Source organism: Mobula hypostoma, chromosome 15, assembly GCF_963921235.1.
Source record: "Mobula hypostoma chromosome 15, sMobHyp1.1, whole genome shotgun sequence".
Taxonomy (NCBI): Eukaryota; Metazoa; Chordata; class Chondrichthyes; order Myliobatiformes; family Myliobatidae; genus Mobula; species Mobula hypostoma.
Window position 1 is genome coordinate 68,813,918 of NC_086111.1, and position 21,729 is coordinate 68,835,646.

General features: G+C 43.6%; 1 protein-coding gene across 1 annotated transcript in view; it reads right to left on the reverse strand.

Annotated features, from left to right (window-relative positions):
• The window catches only part of hmces (5-hydroxymethylcytosine binding, ES cell specific), a 62,100-nt gene extending 40,765 nt beyond the window's left edge, over positions 1-21,335 (reverse strand). Inside the window, exon 1 of the mRNA XM_063068422.1 lies at positions 21,230-21,335. The gene's annotated coding sequence lies outside the window, so the exon portion shown is untranslated. The remainder of the gene's footprint in view (positions 1-21,229) is intronic.
• Between the last annotated feature and the right edge of the window lie 394 nt (positions 21,336-21,729).

Sequence of the window (21,729 nt, forward strand, 5' to 3'; positions counted from 1 at the left end):
CTATAGATTTCCCCGTGTTTAAGATGTGAACCTCACTGCTCCACATCACAATGCACAGTGGCTGAGTGCCATCCTTCGATGCTGTAATTTTTCTGTGACTTTGTACAGCTATTGTTGCGGTTAACATATTATCAAAGAGATTAACTGGTCACAGATCACAAAACTGACTGTGGACCATGGTATACACAGACTAGTTACAAATTGGTATACAAACAGTAAGGTTATAGAAACAGGCAAGAAGTTGAGTTAAAATACAAAGAAAAAAGGATTTTGAATATCTTCAAGATGTCATTCCACATTTCTGGTCACTCACCACCACCCACTGGCCTCTAGCACAACTTAGAATCAGAGTACTACAGCACAGAAACAGACCCTTTGGCCCATCTAGTCCATGCTTCTGCCTAGTTCCATCAACCTGCATCAAGTCACTTCTCCCAAAGACCTCACCTTTTCATTCATCTGTAAAACCCACAGAGAAAGAAGAATTAGATTATTTAAAATTAGATTTATTTGACACCTCTCTATAGAAACAGACAGTGAAATGCATTGTTTGTGTCAAATCAAATCAGCTAGAATTGTGCTGAGTAGCCCACAAGTGTCAAGTGTTACCATGCTTCTGGCACCAACATAACATGTCCACAAGTCATTAACCCTAGTCCATACACCTTTGGAATGTGGGAGGGAACCAGGTGTCATGGGGAGAACGCGTAAACTCTTTACAGACAGTGGCAGGAATTGAACCCTGATTTTACAACTGGCAGTGTGAAATGTTGTGCTACCTTGCCACCCTGCAACTGAGAAATTTTTGGGGTGACAGAGCAGAGTACTAATTAACTCAATGCTATTACAGCTTGTGTCAGAGTTCGGAGTTCAATTCCCATCGCTGCCTGTAAGGAGTTTGTACGTTCTCCCCATTACCACGCGGGTTTCCTCCGGATGCTCAGGTTTTCTCCCACATTCCAAAGTACCGGTTCGTAGGTTCATTGCCCTGTGATTAGGCCAAGGTGGCTTGATGGGTGGTATGGCTCGTTGGGCTGGAAGGATTTGTTCCACCCTGTATATCTAAATAAATAAAATCATTAATTTAAGTAAATTACTTACTGCCCATTACACCTCTGGTGCTTAGGGCAGCATGAAGGTCCTCCATCCCTGTCTATATAGGAGGATCCTTCATTGCAGTTTCCATAACAATTGTTTTTAGACTGGTCAGGGTTGTTAGCCCTCAGCTGAACCCCCCCGAACCTGGAGGACCAGTGGACCACTCTTAGTTAGGCCTCTACTCTTTGACCTGTTTGACAAGGGTGACCTCACCAAGAGCCAAAGCACAAGTCCCTGACTGCAGCCAACACAGCTCTCTGGCTCACTGGGTCACGCAAACCTCCAAACCCTATGACAAGATCGGTGTCCTCTTGGAGGATTAAATTAATTACAGGGAAGGAGGAGAACCATCTTGCGTCTAGAATGCACACAAAATGCTGGAGGAACTCAACGGGTCAGGCAGCATCTCTGGTGGAATTTTTGGGCGGAGATACTTTGTCAGGGCTGGAAAGGAAGAGGCAGCTCTTCAAACCAGCACACCAACTTGTGGGAAGATAATGCCAGTCATGACTCAAAGTGTGATGGTTATTTTTCTTTGGCAGGATGCCACAGAATTTCTTTGTTGAGTCGGGTTTCTCTTGCAGCAGACTATAGCCAGAGAAGTTCAGAGAACACACAAATACAAAGGGACAGCGACAAGCTATTTCCAACATCATCCAGACAAATAAAAAAATATAACCACACAATTCCAGCGGGGATTATGTTGTCCGTCTGCCAGTTGTGATAATGTTGAGGGGTAAATTCAAAAGAAACAGTTAACTATTCCCTCACATCTTTAATATTTATGTACACTCTGAAACAACCAGCGGCTCAATGCTTTGTATTGTCACTGCAGACAGTTAAGGGACATAAACAGTCCACAGTTAGTTCAATATAAATGCTAAGCAAAGCAATTTCCCGATACAAAGCTACTATGGAAAGCACAGAACACACGGTTAGATTTTAACAGCACTTCACTCTTATTCATTGGACAGTGTTGACACTGTACAATAAATTCCAGATTCTGAATTACCGTTGAGAGCACTCTAACCAGTTGGTACAGAGGGGCCACAGCACAGTATCAGGAAAAGACCATAAGATATAGGAGCAGAATTAGGCCATTTGACTGATCCAATTTTCCTCTCACCCCAATCTCCTTTCTCACCCCCACCCCCTCCCCAGTATCCCTTCGTGCCCTGACCAATCAAGAATCTATCAACCTGAAATACCGAATTGGACACAGCTGCCTTTGGCAAAAAATTCCACAAATTCACCAGTCTCTAGCTAAAGAAATTCCTCCTCATCTTCATTCATAAAGGACACCCCTCCATTCTGAGGTTGTGTACTCTGGTCTTAGACTCTCCCACCATAGGAAACATCCTCACCACATACACTCTATCAAGGCCTTTCATCATTCGATAGGTTTCAATGAGGTCACCCCTCATTTTTCTGAACTCCAGTGAATTCAGGGCCAGAGCCATCAAACACCCTTCAAACAATAAGCCATTCAATCCTGAAATCATTTTCATGAACCTTCTCCAATTTCAGCCCATCCCTTCGAAGATAAGAAGCTGAAAACTGCTCACAATACTCCAAGTGAGGCCTCACCAGTGTTTTATGAAGTCTCAACATTAGATCCTTGCTTTTATATTCCAGTCCTCTTGAACTAACATCATATATGCCTTCCTCACCACAGACTCAACCTGCAAATTAACCTTTAGAGAATCCTACACAAGAACTCCCAAGACCCTCTGCACCTCAGTTTTTTGTATTTTATCTCCATTTAGAAAAGTCAACCCTTTCATTTCTTCTACCAAAGTTCATGACCATACACTTCCCAACACTGCATCCCATCTGCCATTTCTTTGCCCATTCTCCTAATCTGTCTTTCTATAGCTTCTCTACTTCCTCAAAACAACCTGCCCCTCCACCTACCTTCATAATCATCTGCAAACTTTGCATAAAAGCCATCAATTCAATCATCCAAATCAGACATATAACATAAAAAGAATCATTCCCAACACAGACCCCTGTGGAGCACCACCAGTCACCGCAGCCAGGCAGAAGGGCTTTATTCCTAATCTTTACCTCCTACCAATCAGCTACTGCTTTATCCATGCTAGAATTTTCCCTGTAATACCATAGGCTTGTAGCGTGTTAAGCAGCCTCATGTGTGGCACCTTGTCAAAGGCCTTCTGAAAATCCAAGTACACAACATCAACCAATTCTCCTTTGTCTATTCTGCTTGCTATTTCTTCAAAGGATTCCAACAGATTTGTCAGGCAAGCTTTTCCCTTGAGGAAACCAAGTTGACTATGGCCTATTTTATCATGTGTCTCCAAGTACCCTGAGGCTTCACCCTTAATAATCGACTCCAATATCTTCCCAACCACTGAGGTCAGACTAACTGGCCTAACTGGAACTGGACTCTCTGACGTGGGTGTCCGAAAAGAGGATGCTGTCCAAGTTGCATGCCATCTTGGACAATGTCTCCCATAATGTACTGGTTGGGCACAGGAGTACATTCAGCCAGAGACTCACTCCACCGAGATGCAACACAGAGCGTCATAGGAAGTCATGCCTGCCTGTGGCCATCAAACTTTACAACTCCTCCCTTGGAGGGTCAGACACCCTGAGCCAATAGGCTGGTCCTGGACTTATTTCCTGGCATAATTTACATATTACTATTTAACTATTTATGGTTTTATCACTATTTAATTAATTATGGTGCAACTGTAACAAAAACCAAATTCCCCCGGGATCAATAAAGTATGACTATGACTGTAGAGAGAGGGGGGAGAGGGAGGGGGGAGAGAGAGAGGGGGGGAGAGAGGAGGGGGAGAGAGGGAGGGGGAGAGAGGGGGGAGAGAGAGGGGGAGAGAGAGGGGGGAGAGAGGGGGGGAGAGAGGGGGGAGAGAGAGGGGGGAGAGAGAGGGGGAGAGAGAGGGGGAGAGAGAGGGGGGAGAGAGGGGGGGAGAGAGGGGGAGAGAGAGGGGGAGAGAGAGGGGGAGAGAGAGGGGGGAGAGAGAGGGGGAGAGAGAGGGGGGAGAGAGAGGGGAGAGAGAGGGGGGGAGAGAGAGGGGGAGAGAGAGGGGGAGAGAGAGGGGGGAGAGAGAGGGGGAGAGAGAGGGGGAGAGAGAGGGGGGAGAGAGAGGGGGAGAGAGAGGGGGGAGAGAGAGGGGGAGAGAGAGGGGGGAGAGAGGGGGGAGAGAGAGGGGGGAGAGAGAGGGGGAGAGAGAGGGGGAGAGAGAGGGGGGAGAGAGAGGGGGAGAGAGAGGGGGAGAGAGAGGGGGGAGAGAGAGGGGGGAGAGAGAGGGGGAGAGAGAGGGGGAGAGAGAGGGGGGGAGAGAGAGGGGGGGAGAGAGAGGGGGGGAGAGAGAGGGGGAGAGAGAGGGGAGAGAGAGAGGGGGAGAGAGAGAGGGGGAGAGAGAGAGGGGGAGAGAGAGAGGGGGAGAGAGAGAGGGGGAGAGAGAAAGGGGGAGAGAGAAAGGGGGAGAGAGAAAGGGGGAGAGAGAAAGGGGGAGAGAGAAAGGGAGAGAGAGAAAGGGAGAGAGAGAAAGGGAGAGAGAGAAAGGGAGAGAGAGAAAGGGAGAGAGAGAAAGGGAGAGAGAGAGAGAGAGAGATACACGAAGACTAACTTTTGAATTTCTGTTGAGTTAGAGAGAGAAGGCACCAAGCAGCTCGTAAGTCGCTATGGTGACTGACGCCAGCATTATTTGAGGGACAATCAATGTTATAGTTTCTCTGGAGTGTGTTTATACTTCCCCAAGGACACTTGCCTGCTTGTACACTCTTACACAGACAGAGAAAGGAGGAGTTATTTGAGAGACAGTTGGTACTCAGTACGGTCAGATAAATAGGAGGTCAGATGACAGACCTGCAGAACATGTTTTTGGACACTGAATGAGCTTTGTTGTGCCCACAGAAAAAGTGGGGTTTTTGGAGGATCGATCAGTGGCTCTTGCAGTGAGAAAAGGGATTGACCGGTGGCAAGTTGTCCATGTGTCCAACCCTTGCCTGGATTGATAGCTCCACCACAGAAAAACGGTCTCCTTTGTTGAAGTCACAGCCGGTGACTCTTAAAGGGTTTTGGAGGACAACGGGAAGATCGACGGCGTCAGCTCAACTGAATCAATGAATGAATAAATGAATAAATAAATAAATCTCTCTCTCTCTCTCTCCCCCCATCACTACTCAACACAACACCACGAACTGAACTGAAGTTTACTCATCATCGTAAGACTATATCTATTTACCCCAAGACTTAAAGCTTGGTTTTTCATATATATTCCCACACTTACTGATTTACTTACTTACACATAATCATTGCTAACCTGTTTGATTTATCTACATTTATATTACAGTATTGCGTAGTTACTAATAAATATCATTAGTTAATAGCAATACTGGACTCCAAAGTATTTTCCATCTCTGCTGGTTCTTTAACCCATCACGGGGTACTTGACATGGCTCTCTCCCTTCTTGAAGAGTGGAGTGACATTAACAATTTTCCAGTTTTCCAGAACCATTCCAGAATCTAGTGATTTTTGAAAGATCATTACTAATGCCTCCACAATCTCTTCAGTCACCTTTTTCAGAACTCTGGGATGTACACCATCTGGTCCAGGTGACCTATCTACCTTCAGATCTTTTAGTTTCCTAAGAACTTTCTAATTATAGTAACTTCACACACTTCATAACCCCCGACACCTGGAGCTTCACCATACTGCTAGTGTCTTCTACCATAAAGACTGATGCAAAATACTTATTCGGTTTGTCCAGCATTTCACTGTCCCCAACCGCTAACTCTCCAGCATAACTGTCCAGCAGTCCAATATCCTCTCTTGCCTCTCTTGTACACTATGTATCTGAAGAAACCTTTGGTATCCTCTTTAATATTATTGGCTAGTTTATTTTCAGATTCCATCTTTACCTTCTTAATGACTTTTAAAGTTGCCTTCTGTCGGTTTTTAAAAGTTCCTCCAACTTCCCAGTAATTTTTGCTCTATTACACACCCTCTCTGGCTTTTATGTTGGCTTTGACATCTCTTGTTTGCCACAGTTATGTCATTTTTTTTTTAAAAAGAATACCTCTTCCTCTTTGGGGTGGTATACATCTTGTGCCTTCCGAATTGTTTCCAGAAATTTCAGCTACTGCAGCTCTGCCATCATCCCTGTCAGTGTTCTTTTCCAATCAATTCTGGCCAACAACTCTTTTATGCCTCTGCAAATTCCTTTTTACTCTACTGTAATACCGATACATCCGATTTTAGCTTGAGAAAAGGTTGCAGATAGGTTGCAAATTCAACCAGCTCCATCATGGACACTAGCTTCCCAGCATAAAGGAGCACTTTCAAAAGGTGATGCCTCAAAAAGGCAGCATCCGTCATTACGGTCCCCCACCACCTAGGTCATGCCCTCCTCTCATTGCTACCATTAGAGAGGTGGTACAGGAGCCTGAAGACACACACTCAATGTTTTAGGAACAGCTTCTTCGCCTCCACCATCCGATTTCTGAATGGACGTTGAACCAATAAACCCTACCTCACTACATATATTTTTTAAATATATTTATATTATATTTTATGTATTGCACTGTATTTCTGCCTCAAAACAGCAAATTTCACGAAACGTCTGTGATAATAAACTTGAATATTAGATTGTCATTAGATCAAGTCCTTTGACTTTTTTAAAATTACAATTTCTTTGTCAATCTCTAAACAATTTGCTTCTGATAATCAAACAGTATCCCTATTATTTCCTGTAATATTTTACTTCATTTCCAGATGATATCAACGTTTTCAGGTGTGACTTGTGATTTTAAACTTCGTGACATGTCAGTTCGTTCAGTTACTATCAACTTTTATACAACTCTTGCTCCTGTCACTAATCCCTGCTTTCAGTTCAAAATCAGGGATAGTCTCATTGACATACAGTATGTTGGGAGATTTGCTGTTTCGTGGCAGCAGTGCAGTATAAGAATTTTTTTTTTAATTACTACAAGTTACAATAAAAATTATCAATAGTGCAAATTTTGAGAATTTTGAATTGTAAGATAGTGATCACGGACCATTCAGAAATCTGAGAGCGGAGGGGAACAAGGTGTTGCTAAAACACTGGGTGTGTGTTTTCAGGCTCCTATATCTCTTCTCTATGGTTGTAATGAGAAGAGGGCATGACCTGAATGGAGAGGGTCTTTAATGATGTTTGCTGCTTTCTTGAGGATATCCTCGATGGTGGGGAAACTTGCACCCATAATGGAGTTGCATAACAGCCTCTCTCAAACCATCCTTTTTTCAAGTTCCCATTCAATCCACCCAACCCTCCTGGCACCCTTCCCATTAACACAAATTCCCAAACACAAAGATGATTTGACCTTGCTTGCTCCCCAAATTGCAGGCATTAAAGCATGCTGGTATGCTTTCTTAGAAGGTTAAGGAGGTTTGGCAGCTCATTCAACGTAGATACCACCCTTTGTCTAAAAATAAGTCAAAGTATAGTTATTATCAAACTGTGTATACTATACAGGTATAAGAACTTGAGATTCCCCTTTTTTCTTACAGTCAGGCACGTTAGCGTAGTGGTTAGCACAACGCTTTCCAGTGCAAGCAGCCCAGGTTCAACTCCCGCCACTGCCCGTAAGGAGATTGTATGTTCTCTCCGTGACCGCGTGGGTTTCCTCCAGGTGCTCCAACTTCCTCCCACAGTCCAAAGACTTACAGGTTGGTACTTTAATTGGTCATTGTAAATTGTCCAGGGATTAGGCTAGGAATAAATCGGGGTATCGTTGGGCATGTGGCTCAAAAGGCCAAAATGACCTATTCTGCGCTTTATCTCAATAAATAAACAACCTAAAGAAATCAAATGGAACCCATTAAGAAAAGACTATCAAACACCCAATGGGCAAAAAACAGAACAAATCATGCAAACTAAAGTTCACAAAAGTGAGACTGCAGCCATGAAAGTTCATCACCGCAGCCAGTCCAGGATCCAAGCAGTTGCAGGCCACAGCCCCAATACAGTGCAGGAACAAGTAAGCCTTCCGGAGCAGCGAGCTGAACACTGGCCCATCCCTTGTCTCCAGCCCCAACAACCTGACATTTTCAATGAGGCCCTGCACTTAACTCAGCCAAACATCAGCACGTTCTTCACTCCTGAACCCGGACCTTGCTGCCCAATTCGGCACCGTCTCACTCCAGCTTGGGTCCCTCTGCTTCAATTCAGCTCCGTCCGTTCCAGCAATGGCCAAACAGTGGCTGCTCCTCACTCTCGAGCTTGGGCCCCACCATCTCGATTCTGCAACCGTACTGCACCTCTGAGACTCCAGTTCGCCAAATTCCCCAGAACACCACAAAAAATGCCAAGTCAAACAAGCAGTAAAGGGACTTTACAGGTTATTGATTGCAGTGATCATTATCCAGATAAAGTGTGATTAATAGAGTAGTTAGTTGATTTGCTTGCTGCCAGTAAAGTGTCACTGTGTCTCACCAGCACCATCTTAAGTTGTCCCTCAATTCCCATTACATCTTTCTCTCCTCACTTTAAAACCATGCCCTCCCATTCTTAAATCTCCAACCCTGGGGGAAAAAGTCTGAATGCAATCACCTCATTGCCCCTCATGGCTTCATACACCTCTCAGTCTCCAAGCGCTGAGGGATAAAGTCCTAGCCTACTCAGCCTCGTCCTGTAACTTAGTCCCTTAAGTCCTTGTAAATCTTTTCTGCAGTCTCCCCAGTTTAATAAAAACTTTCCAATAGCAGGATGTCTAAAACTAAACACAGTATCTCACATGCAGCCTCAGCAGTGTCCTGTACCACCACACCTTGACACCATCCCCCCCCAACTTTTATACTCAATGCCCTGACTGACGTTTACAGCCCTGCCTATGGGACTGAGGGATCCTAAATCCACCATGATGGAATGGCAGACTCAGTAGGCTGAATGGCCGAATTCTGTTCTGTCTTATAATGAAGGCCAGCATGCCAACGGTCATCTTCACCGCCCAGTCTGGCTGTGACTCTACTCTCAGTGAACCATACACATGGACTCTGTCCGACAACTTCCCCATGCCGTTCACTGTGAAAGCCCAACCTGGGATTAATTTTCCAAAAAAATGCAACACCTCAGAATAGGGCCTTCTGGCCCTTCGAGCCACGCTGCCCAGCAATCCCTCGATTTAACCCTAAACTAATCACAAGGCAATTTACAATGACCAATTAACCTACCAACCGGTACGCCTTTGGACTGTAGGAGGAAACCACAACACCCAGAGGAAACCCACACAGTCACAGGGAGAATATACAAACTCCTTACATGTATGTCACCATATACAACCCTGAGATACATTTTCTTGCGGGCATACTCAATAAATGTAAAGAATAATAATAACCGTAACAGAATCAATGAAAGACCGTATTAACTTGGCATTCAACCAGTGTATGAAAGACAATAAGCTGCGCAAATACCAAAAGAAAGAAATGATAATAATAAGTAACTAGAACATGAGATGAAGAGTCCTTGGAAGTGAGTCCATAGTTTGTTGGAACATCTCAATGATGGGGCAAGTGACGTTATCACCTTTGGTTCAAGAGCCTGATGGTTGAGGAGTAATCTTTCAGGCAATACATCAAAGTACAGCACTATTATGTCACAGAATCATCAGTTATACTCGCAGCTGGAATGTGGGGACTGACCTCTGTCAGTCCTGGGACCAGAAATATTAACAATCAATGCTACTGACTTTTGTAAAGTGTCTACGTTTACTAAGGATACTGAACTAGGTGGGAAAGAGAACGGTATAAAGGAGTCAAAATGCCTTTTAAGATTTACAAACAATTTAGAACAAGTGGGAAAGAAGTTGTCACATTGAATGAAATGTAGAGAATCATCAGGTTATGAAAGATGATTTGGAGGGCAGTTAAAAGGGTAATTGCTTTCAGGATGTTTCCCTTGGTTGGCAAGTTTTGAAATCGAACTCAAGAGTCTCGAGATAAAGGGTCAATCACTTATGACTACGAAAAGAAATTTTTGTCAGGAGGCTTATGGATCTCTGGAGTTCCTCATCTCAAAGAGCAGTGGATAGGGAGTCACTGTATATATTAAAGCACAAGACAAGTTACCTTTTTGCACTGCAGGGGAAAATCAAGTATTATGACAGTAAAGTTAAAACTAAACCAATACACACGAAACGCTAGACAAAATCAGCAAGTCAGGCAGCATAAACTGAGGGGAATAAACAAGTGTTGTTTCAGGCAGAGATGCTTCATCAGGAAATAATCATTCTCTTAAATATTCACTTCTCTGTTAACTTCTTGTGATTCATACACAAGAATACCTAGATTCCTCTGCCATTTACTGCACCTCCACTTAGATTAAGCAATTTTTAGTTCCTCTTTCTGAAGTGCACAACCTCTCACCTTCCCATATGAAACTATTTGCCAGGCTATTGCCCATTGACTCATCTATATCTCACTGCAGAACTCAAGAAAATCTTGTCAAATCTTGTCCTTCATAAAACTGCACTGACTTGGATTGACTACATTACATTCTCCTAAATTATTAGCTTTTGTTATCATTAACCCCAGCAATGTTCAAAGTAAATTTATTATCAAAAGTACATGTATGTCACCATATACAACCCTGAGATTCATTTTGTTGTGGGCATGGTCAATAGATCTATAGAATGATAGCCATAACAGAATCAATGACAGACCACACCAACTTGGGAATTCAACCAGTGTGCAAAAAAACAACAAATTGTGCAAATACAAAATGAAAGAAATATTAATAATAAATAAACAATAGATATCAAGAACATGAGATGAAGAGCCAATGAAAATAAGTCCATGGTTTGTGGGAACACTTCAATGATGGGGTGAGTGAAGTTGAGTGAGGTTATTCCCTTTGGTTCAACAGCCTGATAGCTGAGGGGCTCTAACTGTTCTTGAACCCGGTGATGTGAGCTGCAAGGCTCCTGCACCTTCTACTTGATGGCAGCAGCGAGGAGAGCACGTCTTAGGAGGGGGAGTTCCCCAAAGATGAATGCTGCTTTCCTGGAACAGAGTTTCATGTAGCTTACCAGCAAGAGACATTGATACATCACTTGGCAGTTAGTTTAAAGTAAATTATCAAAGTACATATATGTCGCTCGGAGATTCATTTTCATGCAGGCGTTTACAGGAAAATAAAGAAATACAATTGAATTTATGAAAAACGATACATAAACAGCAACATTCAAAAGAACACGAACTGTGCAAATAAAAGAAAGAATAATACTGAGAACACGAGTGGTAGAAACATTGAAAGTGAGTTTGTAAGTTGTGGTATCAGTTCAGTGTTAAGGTGAGTAAAGTTATTCACACCAGTTCACAAACCTGATGGTTTAAGGATAATAACTGTTCCTGAACCTGGTGGTGTGGGACCTCAGGGTCCTGTATCTCCTGCCCTATCATTCCCCTCTTTGTGTTATTTTCTAATTGCAGAACACGGTAAATCCAGTATCACGATAGTTAACTTTCTTCAATACCAGTTGACACAGGTTATCCTTGTCTTTAGTCCCAAGGGTTTTTCTAAGACCTTGTAAAACTCTTAGTCACAATGGACAAGTTCTTCCATGCTACTTGGAACTCACCCATTTTGTAACTATCAATTGGATCCTCTCATACTTCTCAATGCTGTAAGAGTATAAGCCAACCTTAATCTCTTTTCATACAATGACATCCTCAGCTCTGGAATTACTTTAGTGACTCTATATTGTGCAGACTCCAAGGGACCATAACCTCCTCCAGTGAAGAAAACGGCATATAGAAACTCTTAATGAAATCTGACGTGTACAGATGTAGCAGAACTTCCTCAATTTTGCACTCTAATCATGCAATAAAGGGTACAATACTATTTGCCTTCCCCATTCCCCGCTGTTCTTACATATTTAGAATCAGATTTATTATCACTGATATGTCATGAAATTTGTTGTTTTACGGTAGAGGTACATTACGATTCATAAATTATGCTATAAACTACAATAAGAAATAGATATGTTTTAAAAAGTACAGCAAAAAGGAGAGCAAAAATAGCAAGGTAGGATTCATGGACAATTCAGAAATGTGATGGTGGAAGAAGCTGTTCCTAAAATGTTGAGTGCTTGTCTTCAGGCTCCTGTACTTCCTCCCTGATGGTATTAATGAAAAGAGGGCATGTTCCAGAAAGTGGGATTTTTTAATGCTGAATGCCACCTAATTGAAGCATTGCCTTTTGAAGATTCTATTTATTGGAGATACAGCACGATCCTCTGGCCTTTTAAGCTGAGCAGTCCAGCAATTCCCGGATTTAAATCATGGGACAATTTACAATGACCAATTAACCTACCAAATGGTACGTCTTTGGACTGTGGGAGGAAACCAGAGCATCAGGAGGAAGCCCATGAGGTCACAGGGAGAATGTACAAACTTCTTACAGGCAGCGGCGGGAATTAAACCCAGGTCGCTGGTACTGTAAAGCATTGTGGTAACCACTGTGCTATTGTGCCTCCCCACATCCTTGACGATGGGGACGCTAGGGCCCATGGTGGAGCTAGCTGAGTTTACAAATCTCTGCAGTTCCACTTTTTACTTTGCAGTTCTTGCAATGTTGTACCCAGACCTTCTAAGCACCGACCTCTATCAAGGCTGTTGGCTAATTACACTTTCTTCAAAATTTACCAGTTCCTCATCGACTCAGTCTGGTCTTTTCCTTCCTGATAAATTCAATAATCTCCCAGTTACCAACTTAATGATTTGAAAATTAGATCCTTGTACTTCATCTACCATTTTCTCTTCAACCCAACTCACTAAGTGGGCCTCATTTTTTTTTTGGAATACAAGCTACTCTCAGAGACCGTCCAGTTAATATTATTTGGTTCCACACTCAAACACACCGTACTGTTTCCCCCAACACAATTTTTGTGGGAACTCAGCAAGCTTTTCTCCGCTTAAGAGACAAAAACTCGACCCAATAAAAATTCGCCATTTCTTTTCAAAAGCGGGTTAGTAGTTTGTTATCTTTGGCTTGGTGCCATTTCAGAAGTTCCATCACAAAATTCCATCACCAAAGATTCTACCAAATTTCTACAGACATACCACGAAGAGGATTCTGACTGGTTCCATTATCATCTGGTATGGAGGGGGACCAATGCACAGAATCACAACAAGCTGCAGAGAGTTGAAAGCTCAGCCAGCTCCATCATGGGGCACTATCATTGTAATTTACAGGTCTTTTAATATAACATTTTACACTATACTGCTGCCCCAAAACAACAAATTTCACGGCACTTGCCAGTGATACTAAACTTGATTTTGACTAAACCAACTGCTTCCACCAGCCCTGCATACACCACCTAACTAACTCCAAAGCATAAACAGGTAAAACCTAAAATGCAAAAAAATAAAAAAAAACATTTGCAATTTTCTTTCTCTTGGATTTTTGCTTTGCAACAGAATTTTCAATACCTGGGAGACTCCAAGATAATCCTGAGGGTTGGCAATTCGGATGTGTGAAGTCGGGTGAACTCAGCCTCTCATCTAAAGAGCGCGAAGATCAGATTTAAAATAAAACAGTAAACTCGCAGATGGTGGCTGCTTGCACCTGCCTATTAAACAGCAGTACACAAATGAGTAAAGCATCAGTTCATTATCCGGTGTTTGAAATCCCAGCTGATCTGGAACATCGCAAATATTACAACATTGCATGCATCTCCTTGATCACCTTCTTAAAAAAAAACAAATCAGAGCCTCCTCACCTAAAACCTGTTCGGTCAGGACAAACAGTTAGATAGACACATTAGGGGAGAAGAGTTGAAACTCAAAAATTAATTTTTAAGGTAGGACCAAGTCAGAATGAAACTAGCATTTCACAAATGGTTCTAACACACGATATTATCAAACACAATTATTCAATGCTGCCTGGTGATTTAAAGATTAGAATCATAGAAAAATACAGCACATAAACAGGCCCTTCAGCCCATCTGATCTACATCAATAATTTAAGTTTTTTTAATTGAATAGCCCAAAGTGGTTTGCAATTTACAACTTGCAGCCATTCAGGCAAAGTTTCAACCAAAAATATTGATGATTATCTCCACAGATGCTGCTTGATCCCTGAGTTCCTCCAGTAGATTGTTAGTTCAAATTTTAGCAGCTGTAGTCTCTTGGGCCTGCAAGCAAATCAGGTTCTAAGAACCCAAGCAACACACACAAAATGCTGGTGGAACGCAGCAAGCCAAGCAGCATCTATAGGAAGAGGTACAGTCGACGTTTCGGGCCGAGACCCTTTGTCAGGCCCGAAACGTCGACTGTACCTCTTCCTATAGATGCTGCCCAGCCTGCTGTGTTCACCAGCATTTTGTGTGTGTTGCTTGAATTTCCAGCAGCTGCAGATTTCCTCATGTTTGAGGTTCTAAGAACATCATGTTATGCGCACAAAATGCTGGAGGAACTCAGCAGATCAGGCAGCCTGACTGAATTTACTATGAACTTTGAAACTTCAACTATTTTTCGCCTCCATAACTGCTGACTGATTTGTTGAGTTCCTCCAGCATATTGTGTGTGTGTTGCACCACAAGGCTACGTGCTTAGTCCCCTGCTCTACTCACTTTACACTTACGACTGTGTGGCTAAGCACAACTCCAATGCCATATTCAAGTTTGCTGACGACGCCACTGTCGTAAGCTGAATCAATTAAAAATCTGGCTGAGTGGTACCATGAGTGGTAACAACAACTTCTCACTCAGCGTCAGCAAGACCAAGGAGCTGGTTATTGATTTCAGGAGCAGGAAACCAGAGGTCAATGAGCCAGTCCTCACTGGAGAATCAGAGGTGGACAGCCTTAAATTCCTCTGTGTTTTTATTTCGGAAGATCTGTCCTGGGCCCAGCACGTAGATGCAATTACGAAGAAAGTGCAGCAGGGCCTCTACTTCCTTAGAAGTTTGCGCAGATTTGGCATGACATCTAACACTTTGACAGACTTCTGTAGAAGAGTAGTGGAGAGTATGTTGACTGGCTGCTCCACAATAGCATGTCCACAATTGGAATGTTGGAACCAGAAGCATGGCGACACTCGTAGCCTGCCCCCTGCACATCCTCGTGACCAACTGTGTTGGTTATTAACAGAAAACGATGTATTTCATTGCACGTTTTGGTATACTTTTGACAAATAACCTTAATCTTCATCTTTATTTTCTGGACCAGATAGACTATATTGTAGGGTTCTGAAAGGGGATGTTGAAGAGATTGTGAAGGCATTAGTAATGATCTTTCAAGAAAGCACTGGATGCTGGTTCCAGAGGATTAGAAAACTGCAAATGTCACTCTACTCTAAGAAGGGAGGGAGGAAGAAGAAAGGAAATTATAGGCCAGTTAGCCTTGGAAAGATGTTGGAGTCTAGCGTTAAAGATGAGGTTCTGGTGATACTTGAAGATGCATAATAAATAGACCAAAGTCAGCATGGTTTCTTGAAGGAGAAATCTTGCCTGACAAATCTGTTGGCATTCTTTGAGAGAATAACACAAAGGACAGTCAATGAATGTTGTTCACTCGGATTTTCAGAAGCCTTTTAACAAGATGCCACATACCTTGCTAACTGGAGCCCATGGTATTACTGGAAAGATACACGCCTGGAGAAAAGATTGGTGAACTAGCAGGAGGCAAAGAATGTGAATCAAGGAGGCCCATTCTGATTGGCTGCCAGTGACAAATGGTGTTCCACAGGCATCGGTATTGGGACCACTTCTTTTCACAACACGTCAACGATTTGGATGACAGAACTGACGACTCTGTGGCCAAGTTTGCATACAATATAAAGGTAGTCTGAGAGGGGGATAGTTTTGAGGAAAAGGGAGTCTGCAGAAGAACTTGGATTGGGAGAATGGGCAAAAAAGTGCCAGATGGAATACAGTTTTGGGAAGCGTATCGTCAAGTAGCTGTGGAGATTGCGGAGGCATTAGCGATGATCTTTCAAAAGTCGATAGATTCTGGCATGGTTCCGGAGGACTGGAAGATTGCAAATGTCACTCCGCTATTTAAGAAGGGGGCAAGGAAGCAAAAAGGAAATTATAGACCTGTTAGCTTGACGTCGGTGGTTGGGAAGTTGTTGGACTCGATTGTCAAGGATGAGGTTACGGAGTACCCGGAGGCATATGACAAGATAGGCAGAACTCAGCATGGATTCCTTAAAGGAAAATCCTGCCTGACAAACCTATTACAATTTTTTGAGGAAATTACCAGTAGGCTAGACAAGGGAGATGCAGTGGATGTTGTATATTTGGATTTTCAGGAAGCCTTTGACAAGGTGCCACACATGAGGCTACTTAACAAGATAGGAGCCCATGGAATTACAGGAAAGTTACATACGTGGATAGAGCGTTGGCTGATTGGCAGGAAACAGAGAGTGGGAATAAAGGGATACTATTCTGGTTGGCTGCCGGTTACCAGTGGTGTTCCAGAGGGATCAGTGTTGGGGCCACTTCTTTTTACATTGTACATCAACGATTTGGATTATGGAATAGATGGCTTTGTGGCTAAGTTTGCTGACGATACGAAGATAGGTGGAGGGGCCGGTAGTGCTGAGGAAATGGAGAGTCTGCAGAGAGACTTGGATAGATTAGAAGAATGGGCAGAGAAGTGGCAAATGAAGTACAATGTTGGAAAGTGTATGGTTATGCACTTTGGCAGAAAAAAATAAACGGGCAGACTATTATTTAAATGGGGAAAGAATTCAAAGTTCTGAGATGCAACGGGACTTGGGAGTCCTCGTACAGGATTCCCTTAAAGTTAACCTCCAGGTTGAGTCAGTAGTGAAGAAGGCGAATGCAATGTTGGCATTCATTTCTAGAGGAATAGAGTATAGGAGCAGGGATGTGATGTTGAGGCTCTATAAGGCGCTGGTGAGACCTCACGGAGTACTGTGGGCAGTTTTGGTCTCCTTATTTAAGAAAGGATGTGCTGACATTGGAGAGGGTACAGAGAAGATTCACTAGAATGATTCCGGGAATGAGAGGGTTAACATATGAGGAACGTTTGTCAGCTCTGGGACTGCATTCCTTGGAGTTTAGAAGAATGAGGGGAGACCTCATAGAAACATTTCGAATGTTAAAAGGCATGGACAGAGTGGATGTGGCAAAGTTGTTTCCCATGATGGGGGAGTCTAGTACGAGAGGGCATGACTTCAGGATTGAAGGGCGCCCATTCAGAACAGAAATGTGAAAAAATTTTTTTAGTCAGAGGGTGGTGAATCTATGGAATTTGTTGCCACGGGCAGCAGTGGAGGCCAAGTCATTGGGTGTATTTAAGGCAGAGATTGATAGGTATCTGAGTAGCCAGGGCATCAAAGGTTATGGTGAGAAGGCGGGGCAGTGGGACTAAATAGGATAAAATGGATCAGCTCATGATAAAATGGCGGAGCAGACTCGATGGGCCAAATGGCCTACTTCTGCTCCTTTGTCTTATGGTCTTATGTATCTTGATATAAGCAATAAAGGCATTTACACTCTATCCTCATTATATGCGGATTCAGTTATGCGAGGAACCTATTTCTACCAACGTCTCCTTATATGCATCCAAAACTCACAGTTATGCGAGGAGCACCGCTTTCCCGCCAATACAAGTCAGGTGCACGTGCCACTCCCGCCAGTCTCGCATTGGTTTTGGCAAAGTGTGGATGCGCGATCTTGCGCTCTTAAACTTTTGTTGGTTTTACCTACAGTGCAGTGATTTTGTGCTTGAAATATTTAACTATGCCTTCCAAGCGTCCGATATCATGTCCTGGGCTGTCAGCCGAGTGGCAGAGAACTGCTTTAACACTTGAAAAAAAAGTTGGAAATTATAAACAACATGGCATCAGCTGAAGGTTACACAGCTGTGGGACGCTACTGCTGGGAACAGAATCTTGCCTTTAAAGTTCTTTTGTTGCTTGACAATGCGCCAGCCCATCCTAAACATTTGGACAGCATTCATCCTAACATAATAGTGCGTTTCCTGCCGCCTAACACAACATCGCTGATACAACCACTCAACCAAGGTGTGATCCACATTCAAGGCGTACGTATTTTTTTTTACAGCGAACTATCTCTCAGATGCTGCAAGCAACAGATGATTTTGCAAATCCCGGGAGTTTACCAACGGTGAGGGAATGGTGGAAGTCGGAACACTTGGCACAAATGGCGATGGACATGGACCCAAGTTTAGAACGTAGTCAGCATTTCAGTCGTTCCCTGCCATCAACCCTTCTTCCCTACAAGCAAATTTATGCTGAAAAACAAAATGCTGCCAAACAAACAACCCTCACCACTTTTTTCAAATCGGTGTCATCTTCTGCTGCCGGCAGTTCTAAGAGTTCTGTGAGTCTTCCTTCACTCCTTGCTGTGCTTGATATGATCCTGATGACCACAATCATCCACCTTATCCGTGTAAAGCTGCCCGACACCACAACAACCACCCAGCTCCCGGAGCGAACACACCTGCCACTGTTGGTGAGTACTGTACACCCTAGGATGTTAACTTTCTATGATTTATTACACTGAATATCACCTTAAATTGATTAAATACAATACAAATGCCTTGTCCCTGTGCCGAAGATGCCACGCCCCAGCGGCCTCAATGACTATAGACCGGTGGCATTGACCTCCCACATCATGAAGACCCTGGAGAGACTTGTTCTGGAGCTGCTCCGGCCTATGGTCAGGCACCAGCCCCGACTAGGAGTTGAGGATGCCATCGTCCACCTGCTGAACCGCGTCTACGCCCACCTGGACAAGCCAGCGAGCACTGTGAGGGTCATGTTTTTTGACTTCTCCAGTGCGTTCAACACCATCCGCCCTGCTTTGCTGGGGGACAAGCTGACAGCGATGCAGGTGGATGCTTTCCTGGTGTCATGGATTCTTGATTACCTGACTGGCAGACCACAGTACGTGTGCTTGCAACACTGTGTGTCCGACACAGTGATCAGCAGCACTGGGGCTCCACATGGGACTGTCTTGTCTCCCTTTCTCTTCACCATTTACACCTTGGACTTCAACTACTGCACAGAGTCTTGGGAGATGAGGCTGAGTACAGGGCTACGGTAGGAAACTTTGTCACATGGTAGGAGCAGAATTATCTGCAGCTTAATGTGAAAAAGACTGAGGAGAGCTAAGGCACCGGCAACCCGTTTCCATCCAGGGGGTCAGTGTGGACATGGTGGAGGATTACAAATACCTGGGGATACGTATTGACAATAAACTGGACTGGTCAAAGAACACTGAGGCTGTCTACAAGAAGGGTCAGAGCCGTCTCTATTTCCTGAGGAGACTGAGGTCCTTTAACATCTGTCGGACGATGCTGAGGATGCTCTACAAGTCTGTGGTGGCCAGTGCAATCATGTTTGCTGTTGTGTGCTGGGGCAACAGGTTGAGGGTAGCAGACACCAACAGAATCAACAAACTCATTCATAAGGCTAGAGATGTTGTGGGGATGGAACTGGACTCCCTGACGGTGGTGTCTGAAAAGAGGATGCTGTCCAAGTTGCATGCCATCTTGGACAATGTCTCCCATCCACTACATAATGTACTGGTTGGGCACAGCAGTACATTCAGCCAGAGATTCATTCCACTGAAATGCAACACAGAGCGTCATAGGAAGTCATTCCTGCCTGTGGCCATCAAACTTTACAACTCCTCCCTTGGAGGGTCAGACACCCTGAGCCAATAGGCTGGTCCTGGACTATTTCCTGGCATAATTTTCATATTACTATTTAATTACTTATGGTTTTATTACTATTTATTTATGGTGCAACTGTAACGAAAACCAATTTCCTCCGGGATCAATAAAGTATGACTATGACTAAATGTTGTCTTGTGGTACTGCTTTTGTGTCATATTGGTATGAAAATGTGAATAAATTACAGATAAAATACATTTAGGAAGCCCTCTGGAACTCATCCCTATTTTCTCTATTTAAATAATTATTCACATTATGCATCGACTTCGAGGAATGTATCTCCCGCACATAACGAGGATAAGGTGTATTTTCTAAATGGAGAGAAAATTCAAAAATCTGACGAGACTTAGGAGTTCTCAGGCACGATTCCCTAAAGGTTAACTTGCAGGTTGAGTCAGTGGAAAGGGTCCAGGTTCATGAGAATCATCCTAGGAATGAAAGGGTTAACATAGGAGCAGAATATGATGACTCCGGGCCTGTACTCACTGGAGTTTAGAAGAATGAGGGCGATCGCATTGAAACCTATCGGATAATGAAAGGCCTTGATAGAGTGGATGTGGAGAGGATGTGTCCTTAGTGGGAGAGTCTAGGACCAGAGAGCACATTCTCCCTTTATTACAGAGATGAGGAATTTCGTTAGCCTGCAAGAGGGGAATCTGTGGAATTCATTGCACCGATCACTGTGGATACCAAATCATTAGGTATATTTAAAGCAGAGATTGATAAGTTCTTGATTAGTAAGAGCGTTAAAGGAGATTGGGGTTGAGAGAGAAAATAAGTGGCCTAGGTCTACTCTCTTGTGGTGTTAGTCCGTAGCGTTTCACCACCCCAACATAACACAGTTTGCAAACTTTAAGGATAACGCCATACATCTCATCGGCAGCAAAACAAAATCTCAGGTATTCAACCAATGGCAAATCCTACAAAAGTGATCAGATACTTCTCACATAAGCAGGACCCCTTGTTCCCCAGCTATAACTCTTAGTAAAAACAAGGCAATAACTAAAGTTAATTAAATAAATTTCCTATTGTTTCCTTGCATTAAACCTAGAACCAAACACCGCCCACAGGTTCCTTCGATCCCTCTCTCTTTTATAAGGCCTGGATCAAATTCCGCTGATGTGGGAAACACTACTTAAAAACAAAGGTACATTTTTCAAGAAATGGAAAGTTTGGAAGCGCCTATTCTAAGTTGTGCAATGCACACAGAATGCTGGAGGAACTCTGAGCAGAGTCCTGGGGGTCTGGGGTCGAAACACCGACTGTTTATTCATTTCTCCAGATGCTGCCTGACCTGCTGAGTTCCTCCAACGTGTTGTGTGTGCTGCTCTGGATTTCCAGCATCCACAGGCCTTCTCGTGTCTATATTTTAAGCCGTGTCAGTTGCTATTACAGAGGGTTTGTGCTCTGACCACCCAAATGTACTCACGGCGCCCGGCTACAGCTATGTCTCATCTCCGGTAAGGGTTTTCTGCACGCCGCTACTTTGTTGTCCTTCCACCCAAGCGCACTTAAATACGTCACGGAAATGTGCGCCCTGACGCATCGCGTTTCCAACAACACGCACCCTGGCCGCCATGTTGGTGAGGTCAACATCCCTTCCCTCTCTCCCCCCACCCCCCGAATGAAATATACTTCTACTTCCCCTCCAAACTATTAAATGTCTGCCTCCTTATTCCTGTGTTGTACATTTATTATAAATATAAGAGATACTGCAGATTCTGGAAATCTTAAGGAACACACACAAAATGCTGGAGAAATACACTTTGTGTCTGTTCCTATACATTTACTACTTGCGTAACTTTGTAAACACAAAAAAGTTTGCCGATACTGTATTGGAAGTCCAGAGAAACAAAATGCCGGAGGAACTCAGTAAGTCAGGCTGTGGAGCTGAATAAACAGTCAGTTATTTATTCGTTTCCATAGGTG